The 9,894-nt window shown below is 39.0% G+C and overlaps 1 protein-coding gene across 4 annotated transcripts in view; it reads left to right on the top strand.

Annotated features, from left to right (window-relative positions):
• Positions 1 to 383: 383 nt before the first annotated feature.
• KLF12 (KLF transcription factor 12) overlaps positions 384 to 9,894 on the top strand; it is a 483,475-nt gene continuing 473,964 nt past the window's right edge. For 2 of the 4 annotated variants that reach the window (XM_077158427.1, XM_077158426.1), the window contains exon 1: positions 384 to 794. The gene's annotated coding sequence lies outside the window, so the exon portion shown is untranslated. The other 2 variants (XM_077158429.1, XM_077158425.1) reach the window with 1 other exon arrangement.

Here is a 9,894-nt window from a genome sequence, read left to right as displayed (position 1 = left end):
TCTTGCGCGCTCTGACACAAAAGAGGGGACTTTCTCCCGTTCAGCGCAAGTCCTCGCCTTGCGAGTTGAAATCTGGGGGTTCCTCTCGCCGCGAGGCACCGCGAGCCCCCTCACCCAGGGGCTCACAAAGCTCCGTTGGCCATGTGTACATTATTTTTGGTACCGCGGCAAGGTGGTGCAGGTGAAAGGGAAGCGCGGCCGAGAAAGGAGGCCAGGGGAGGCGGGGGCAGGGGTGGGGCGGGGTGGGGCGGGCTGGAGGCTCCGCGGACCAACCCCCCAGCCCGGCGGCCCGGGCGGCGAGGCGAGGGCTGGGCAGTGGGTGTTGCCTTCTACCTCTGCGAGCGGGGAGGGGTTAGTTTCCCACAGGGGATTTCAACCATCACACTCAGAGCCCGCCTCCTAATCCTCCGGCGGAGCGGCTCGGGGGCCCCATTTTATGGCAATAAAGCGACTTAGCGCCTGCTGAGCGAGCCCCTCCCTGCCGCCGCCCCCGCCCTCGGCCCCACCCCGGGGCTCGCCCGCAGCAGCGGGGCTTTGTTTCTGGGGAGGAGGACCCGGAGCTCTTTTGTTTGGGGGTTTGGTGTTTTCACCACCCCACCCCACCCCCAGCGCCTCTCCGGTTTCCTGAGCTCGGTGCTGCAAGGGAGGAGAAGCGGCGTCTTGCAACCCCCTCGACTGGGCCCCGGGGTAATTCGATGCGGGCCTGGCGAGGCTCCCCACGCTAGACCCGGGCTCGCGTCTCGGCTGCCTCCACCCACCGGCCCACCCTACATTTAGCGCATCATGTGATCCGGGTAAGTCATTTGCAAGTACAACAGTTCCCTGGGTTGCCCCCCATTCATTTCCTGAGAACTGCAGAGAGCAGCTGAGAGCTTTGCCTGTGCGTGTGCGAGTGTGCGTGTGAGTGTGAGCGGGTGACGCCGTGTGTGTGGAGAGTGAGTGTGTGTGCGTGCGCGCGCTTGTGTGTGTGTGTGTGTGTGTGTATGTGTGCGAGAGAGAGAGGGAGAGAGAGAGAAAGGGAGAGAGAGGGGGACTCTGTGAGGGAAAGAAAACAATTTCTCCTGCTCTGCAGCTTCTGTTCAGGTCTGTGTCGATTCCGTTTCTTATCAAAATAAACACCCCCCCTTATTATTATTGTTTTTGCCATCCCAAATCAGACCGTATTCTCTTAACGTGTTTTATTTTCCTTCTGTCATCTGCTCAAGTTAAATCATTTTGGTTGGTCTGTGATCTTAAAAGGGGAAAGTGTTCGGAAGCGGGAGGGGGTCGGGGGAAGGCGATGCTATTGCAAAGCAAGTAGCGGTGGTCGGATTCGTGGAGAAGAAAGGAGGAGGTTTCTTCCCCCCTTCCCCTAAAATATTTTAAGAGAACTTATCAAGTAACGTGTATTAAGCAAATGTTCAAATGTTTTTCTACCCCTACTGAAATTGTTGGTTGCAGTGTTTGCCTGACAGTTGCCAAAGGTGAAAAATAAAACACTAGGGCGGGATTGGGGGTTTTTCTGAAAGTAGTTTGCCCCAGGAATGGAGAGGTTTGGATGAATAGCTGCCGCACCGCGGCTGTGTGGGCTGTGGACTGTGGGTGTGCGCCGGAGAGCGTGGAGAGGAAGGGGTTAACGCGGAGATGACACTGCTGGCATGAATAGTGGTCCTGGTGCTACATTCATTATTGTCTCTGGTCGTAATGATGTGTAACTGTCACTTGCTACAGTGCCTGGTCAATGGAAGTAGCCAGGGACTGGACCGTGGCTGTTATTTTCAGTTACGGGGGACCCGGCCGGAGTTGACAAGGGGCAACTTTGCACGTCCACCCAGGCGGGGAAGCCCGCCGAGGCGGCCTAGGAGCCACTTCTTGGCTTATAGACGCTCTCTCCGAGGACTCGGACTTGACCTCCGCGACATTAGTTGATGTTCATATTAGATGCTCCTTTATGGGGAGAATCATTCCTGGCTTTTTTTTGGTAAAGAACTGTCTGTTAGAACTTTGAAAACTTTTATCTTTGGGAAAAAGGGTGGGGTGCACTCAACAGTCTGTTTCGCAGTGCATTTGAGGCAAATGCTTGGAAAAAGTACCAATTCCTTTGTTACATGCCCTGCAGCTTCCCAACCCCCTTCACCCTGCTCTTGGAGTTTTGCATACTTTAATAGTAATAGCCTTAATTCGCCTGATAAAGGCCAACTGTGTTGAGTTAAAGATTATTAGTACAACGGAATGAGTAATCTGGATAAACAGTTTGTATGGTTAATATTGTCAGCTTTCTAATTTAACTGTACAGATGGCTTAACTATCATTCTACATGGATTGTTTTAAACAGTTCCACTGGCTAATAGAATTCTCGGCCATGCACTTGGATATTTTATTTTAAATCAGCTTTAATATTCTTTCGGCTTCCCTGGAACACCAGGGAGATGAGCAGCAAGCTCTATTTACATTTAGAGCATGTGCATCTGGTTGCTTCGGTAGACATCTGCCAATCAAATGCACGTCATTCTGTAAATCCACCTAGACGCCTCCATTCCCTTTTCTTACTGGAGGATAGAGTTGTTTAGCTAAGTAAATGCTTTGAAATAAATGTGCTGGCTTTTTACAGGCAGCATCTTGTGATGGGAATAGGAGTGGTCTCTTTGAAGAGTGGGTGTATACCATTTTCTAAGAAATGGTCTTTAGAATAGGCATTTAATAAAATCTGGACCCTCCGCGCCCCCTCCCCCCCCCCAAAAAAAGTCTGTGCTATTTTCGGACCTCATTCATTCTGTTTACATATTTTAAGGCCAACTAGACATTGGTTAGGTTAAAGGGGTATACTTTTAGCCTAGAAAATTTATCTGTAGAGGCTTAGTAGAAATAGGATATTGAAGGACAAACATTTCAGTTGTATAAATTGAATCTTTATTGCTGCAGCCTGGTCAATTAATTTCCTTGTGAGTTGCAGCTGAACTTCTGCACATGAAAGTTGGCGGAAATTTACAAAGTATTCAGGAAAGCTATGTATTGTTATGCCTTCTCATTCAAAACTTATAATTAAACTAGTAAATTTTGGAATATTTTCACATAAAATCTCCATAATTTATAAACTAAAACTGTAATTAATATAGCTATGTCGGGTTAAACAACATTCTTGAGGGGTTTCTGTTTATTTTGAAATGATCTAGTTATTTACAGTTTAGAGAAACTTGAGCTAAACTTTATTTTGTATTACTATTTAGTAATGAAAATTGTGCTGATGAGGTTCCCCACCCCTCCTTTTTTTCCTCTCAAAAAATTCCTTTCCAAGAAACGAATGTCATTTGGGAGAAAACTGGTCCTGATGGTACATTTGAGACCTTGACCTTAGCAACTCTTGGCTGATGGTTGTTTACTACAGCTGCAGCCTATGTGTGCACAGAAGGAGAAGGGATTGCAAACACTGGTACACTCACGCTCCCCAGGCCAAGGAAATAACAAACCAGGATGCTTAATGGTCATTCTGAAGAGCAGGCATCGAGCATATTATCGATAGTGTTATAGTCATTAAAAAAAATACACATGCTCCTCAGGGACTTCTTTGCAGATATGCACTTTAACAGTCTCAGAATGAGCTTCTTGTTATCCTGAAGCAGGGTGTTAGTAACTTAATGAAATAATTTGGTGTTAAATATAGGTGTGTTTAATCCCAGCACAGGCAACCTAAATACTTAGGCCTCTGGGCCTATACTGAGGGCATTTTGAATTCAAGCCAATGTTGGTTAACCTAAAGTATTGAGTAACCTTTCCCGATGAGGTGCTACTGTTAAATAGTTTGAACATAGGAAGGGCCTGGGCTTTTCGTCCATTGTACAAAAGGAAAATATGGAGTTTCATATTTATGTGAATTCAGTAACATTAGAATAATTGTATTAAATTGGAATGTCAAGTGGTTTGTTTTCTTTATAAACAACCTTCTCAATCTAGTTGCAGATAGGTTGTGTACTAGTTCAAAACAGTTTTGTTGTACAAGAGTAGAAATGGCACAAAATTATTTGAAGCTTTTTTGAATAAGTTTCCCCACTTTGTTTCCATGTTAATGAACAAGAGCTAAAAACCCCACAACAATTTTATTCAAAATTGACATATGAATCTTTTTTTAGAAGAGACTTCATTTTTGTAAATACTTCCTCAAATAGGTTGCAGTTGCTTACCTTTATTATTTACATTTTGAAAATACCATATGGCAGTAGAATGGAAATAAGTGTTTTTTGCCCAATGTAGTATTGCCCAATATTCATTTATTTCCCCTTTTTAATTCAAATTCATTTATTTTTCAGCCTACACATTATACATAGCTTTCAGCCTTAGATGTGTACAAAATCTAAGGGTGAAAACATTAAAATTAAATCACTGGCAGTATCCTACAACCGCAGCCTTAACTCATCCACACAAGCACCCCTCCCAAAAGCAAAATGCAAGTGAACAGCTGGGCCTCGCCCTGTGCCGAGAAGGTCAACAGCCTTAGGCTCTGTCAGACCTGCTTAGTTTCTAGATCTCAACCTGTCCAAAGAGCCTGTTTTCAACTCACTAGAATCTTGCTCAGGGCCTGCCCTAGCCACACCCTATGTGATGTCAGTTATTGAGTTCTTGTGGTAGAAAACACATGCTGTGGATTAAATGGTTGCGTTCTCTATGTATTCTCAGTAATTATGTTGCAAAAGGATTTTTCGGTTTTGGGTGTTTGTTGTCATAAAGGTGGCTACTTGAGTAGTCATATTGCTCCATAAAAATTTGTGTTGGTCTGGCATTAGATTGCAGGATATTCACCCAAAGATTTCTCCTCTAGCAAGGTATTTCTTCCTGTTTTTTTTTTTTTTAATGTAATGACATACTTTTCTTTTGCTGCTAATCTCATGGATATATTTTTGAAAATTTATTAATGTAGTAGTTAAGCAGGTCCAGATAGTATATTGCTTTCTAGGTACAGAAAGCCCTTGCTGTTATAATCCTGCAAAGAATGGAGGTGGGTAGGAATTTGGAGAGCTTTGGGGGGAGTATTCCCACCTTCATCGGAGGCTATAAAAACTGACAGCTGATTCTACCACCATGATACCTGCTTTGACAGCATGGAATGATCTTATATATACTTATCAGTTTATGTTTTTTCACAGTAATTCTGGCCATGATGTAAATCTGTATACATATATACATGTAAATTCACGGTTATATGTATACATATAAATATTATAAATATATCCACAAGACTATATACATTATGGCTGAAAATTATAATAAAAGGCCTCTCCCACATATTTGAAATTAAGAAAAAAGAAAAATACACAAAAGCCTGTTTTTTCCCCTAAATTCTATGTTTAGTAATACTATTCTCTCTTTATTTTGAGATTAGCACGCCTGTTCATCACAAAATATAAAAACAGGGCTTCCCCTTAGACAACAAACCAACCAACCTAAATGACAACCATTTATTGTAAAAAATGTGATAAAGAAAACTGTAAAAAAAATATCCTTCACTTCAGGTGTCCACTGAGATTTTACATTTAGGGATCAGGACTAATTCAAATGGCAGAAGTGTCTGTTTAAGTCATGCTCTTTTGTTTACTAACTTTGGGTGATCTTGGGCAAATTTCTGAACCACTTAGAGTCTCAGTTTTTCATCTGTAAAATGGGAAAAATATGTAGTTTAGAGGGCTGGGGTGAGGATGAAATGAGATAATGTAAGTAAAAACCATTTTAAATTATAAATTACTGGTCTGGCAACTGTTTGACAGGAAAACCACTCCCACTGATCCCCCACCCCCACCTCCTAAGAGGGATGAACTTTCCAGTTTCTCAAAGTGAGCATATGAATTACACTTATAGAGGAGGAATTTTCGCGTGTGGGTAGAAGACTTCTGGTAGCCAAAGGTCATGAATTCCATTCTTGTCTGCTCTATGACCTTGAGAAAGTCACTCTTAAAAAGTTTCTGTGTTGTTGGTATAAAAATGACTGATTATTAAGATTTATGTAATGCAGGTAAAGTATCTGAGTTTTACAGAAGAAAACAAATACATAAAAAGTAACAGTCCACATTATTTTCTAGTTTTCTGTTTATGATAAAGATCAACCATTATTATTTAGAGATTGTAAAGCTCCAGGCTACCTTATTAATGAGCCAACTGAAACCTCTATCAACTGATCATTAAAAATGTCCTTACCTTTTTTTTTAATAGAATCCTTAGATTTGTGATGTGCTATAATTTAGAACAGTCTATTGAACTGCAAATCCCCAGTTAAGCCAAGATTCTGTTGATTAAGCTATGTCTGATTTATGGCTCAAGTTGCTTGGTTAGACATTGTTGCAACACAACCGTGTTGCTCTTGATGAATATTATGCAGAGTGCACAAGGAAGAAAGGGGGATCCTGGAGATCTTAAGCAGTTATGTGAAAAATTATTGAACACATCTATATGCATGCATCTTTTCACCATATACAGTTCTTTATACATACAAATCTGAGAAAAGAAGAACAATATTGATTTACATAATTTCTCCCCAGTTACATTTTCTCCAGTTAACGAATAACAGAACTATAATTTTTATTACTCTCTGCCTAAACACTACCTTTGCCAGATCAAAGAAATAAACTCAAACTAGTTTGTCAGTATAATGCATTTTACACTCTTTCCTTGTATGTACACATTGCTTATTTAGTTCCTATTTGTGCTTCAAGTATCACTGTAAACATTACTTTCTATGGGACTTTTTTTTTTTTTGAAGAATATTTCCATCACCCCCAGAAGTTCCTCATACCCCTTTGTAGTCAGTACCCCTATCCCCTAGCAACCACTGATGTGGTCTCTGTTCCTTTTATTTATTACTGCTGCTTGATGAGTATGCCAGGTTCAAGTCTATATTATGGCCCCGTAGCACACGGTATTCATTCTGGTGTAATTGTTGCTTGGTCTTTTGTCCTCTCTCAATAATAAGCCCCTTGAGAGCAGGAGCTGAGTCTTCTGCACAATGATTTTTTTTTTAACTGGCATCTAACATAATGGCTGATAAATAGTAAGTATAAAAGTATTAAGTGAAAAGAATGAATTGTGGAATAGCTACTACGCAGTCCATACAGCTGACCTATCAGTAGCAAGGTGCTACTCTAGTAGTCTGTTACTACCTAAGTCGGCATCTCTTGCCAAATGTATTTAATTCTTTCTGCCATTCCTTAATTCACCATATTTCCTAAATTATTTAATTAGCATCATGTGAAAAGAAGCGTATGGTGGTAGAACTAGAGTCCAGAGATGCTGAATTTGAAACGCTACCCAATTTTTTCTAACTGGGTAAGTTACTCTTTCAAGCCTTAGTTTACTCATAAATAAAAATAAAAAGCGGTGCCAATAATATTAGCATTTTAAAATGTTTTTAATTAAATTGTGGTAATGTCTGTAAAACATACAGTATAGAAACTTGCACTGATGTAGTGCACCATTAAGTATTCCAGTTTGTCAGTGCGCTTTGAAAATCAGCCCACTCAGAATGAATAGTAGCAACAAAATAGCTCCCCTTTATTGTACAGATACTATAACATAAAAGTTAGATACAGTGCCTTACATGTGTTAGCTTTTGTAATGCCTCACTAACAAACTTTATTAAGCCCTTGTCTTTTGTTAATTTGACTTTCATATAATTGACATTTAAAATTTTATATGTGGAAACCACTAATGTGCCTTTTATATACTGAATTTTGACCTATGAATATCAATTGATGAACACTTTTTTTTTAAATCTATTGTATGATGGTGCTACCTGTCATGTAACAGCTCACTTGTGTCAGGGTGTCTATGCCACCTTTAGGGATTATTTGAAAATTTTACTGCCTCTAGCTTTTCTCATTTTAACAAAATAAGAAAGTGGGATGAGGGGAACGGAAACACAAATGCTGATGCTTGTAGGAAGTAGGGTTTATTATGTTGATATCCAGTTGAGACAAAGGAGTCATTTGGTGTCCTGAAAGTGGTGAATCTTCCTTGAGAGTGCTTAATAGAGTTATGCTGATGAATTATGAAAAATAATAAGATCACACAACATAAGAAATGCTATATGTCTATTTTTAATGACCTATAATGCATATAATTATGGATTTTCTAATTTTCCTTTTGTCTCTGGAAATAGATCTTCGTTAAAACATGTCTGTTTTCCTTTCCTTTTACATATTTGACTTTTGTGCAAGTTTTTAGGAGTGTATCATTTATAAAAATTTGAGATTCCTTCATTTATTTCTATATTTATTCAACAAATATCCAGTGAGTATATATTTAGAAAGCCCTTGAACAGTTTCCCCTGTGTTATTCTTATTTCTCTCCGGCATTCAATATGATATTCCAGGTTTTTTTCTTGTAGAATAGAGCAAAAATGGGAGTGTTGTGCAAATAAATATTGTGTTTATAGAGGCGATATTATTTTGTCGCAGATTATATTGATATGCCGCATTTATTGGAATTATGCTTTAGTACAGTAGCCAGTTCTATGTTTGTTGATATATCCACTAAAAAAAATTGAGACTTAACCAAAAAATTAATTTAGAAGACAACTGCTATGGGTGTTTGATAGTGGTAATAGTACACTAATAAATTTTGGCCAGTATGTTTTGTGCTATTTGGTAAAGCTATTTAAATTAGAGGCATAATGAAGTAATAAAATTGTATTATCTTTAGCAGAAATGTCTCCCATATCCATTTGATCCTTATCCTTTTGCTCCTACTATGCATATGGAACCAAAGGACATGGCTTTCATCATTTAGCTGAAAATCAGATAGGGGAGTTAAGGCTTGTGTAGATTACTGTAGTACAAATTAATTTGTGGTAAGTGGACCAAGTTCTTAAACAGTGTACACGGTCAAATGTTTCAGGACTATAGTGGGTACTTGGCAAAATATCTTTCGTGGGAAAAAGTTTAATTTTTATAGAGAAGAAAATGCGAAGCTGCAAAAGCGTGAAATCAAATTACGAACATATTTTGGCCACTGTGGTGATTTCCTCCCTACTTTTCTATTATCTTTTACAGTTGATTGCTCTATGGTGTTTTGGCTTATTTCTGTCATTTTTCTTGTCCAGAAATAGATCCTGGGATGTACATAGCCAGGGGGACCTACAGTATTATAATGAATTTAGTGGAGGCTTATTTGGGCTATGAAAGCAAAGCAAAAATGACGATGTCTGATTAATAAAATAAAAAAATACACTTTATGTGACACTGTCTAATGAAGTTCTTTCATATTGCTGAAGGGATTTGAGATATAATATTTTATCTATCAATGATGAGAATTTTAGCTTTCCCCAGAAAGGAGGACGGTCTTTTTTCCATAAGTAAATAGAAGGAAAAATTTAAAAACAGGTATTATTTTACAGATGGTCAAAGTCAATTGCAATTTATTTTATTTTATTGTATTGCTTGAGAGGATATATAAAGTGGGTAGATGTTTAAAAGGTGACATCTTCTGAAGGATGTCATCAGCTTTTCTGCTTTAAGTGTAAATATGAGAAATTTTAACAAACACGAAATATTATCATTTAGAGAGATTATATAACAAAAAGAAAAATAACTCTTAATGAGTCTCTAAAGACATTAATGGTATTCTTATTGCATACCCAGCACTTTATTAGGTATAATGGGACTATCCCAATGCTCCTGGCTGAAACAATTACCTTGTGTTTATTTATAAATACCTTATTGAAACAATTTAGAAGACTAAAGAATTTTGGGGTAAGAAAAAAAATCTCTTGGTTCTTGGTGATTTACAGAGAATTTTTGGTTTCTTTCTTACAGTCCCCTAAAGTGGGTGAAAATACATGTAACCATTTTATTTATGAGAATATTAAAGCCAAGAGAAGGCAAAATAACTAAATGATTTCAAAATCAGAACTAAAACTTGTTTACCAAAACCTCT

This window comes from Tamandua tetradactyla, chromosome 4 (genome assembly GCF_023851605.1).
Source record: "Tamandua tetradactyla isolate mTamTet1 chromosome 4, mTamTet1.pri, whole genome shotgun sequence".
Taxonomy (NCBI): domain Eukaryota; kingdom Metazoa; phylum Chordata; class Mammalia; order Pilosa; family Myrmecophagidae; genus Tamandua; species Tamandua tetradactyla.
This window is presented reverse-complemented; position numbering and strand designations above follow the sequence as displayed.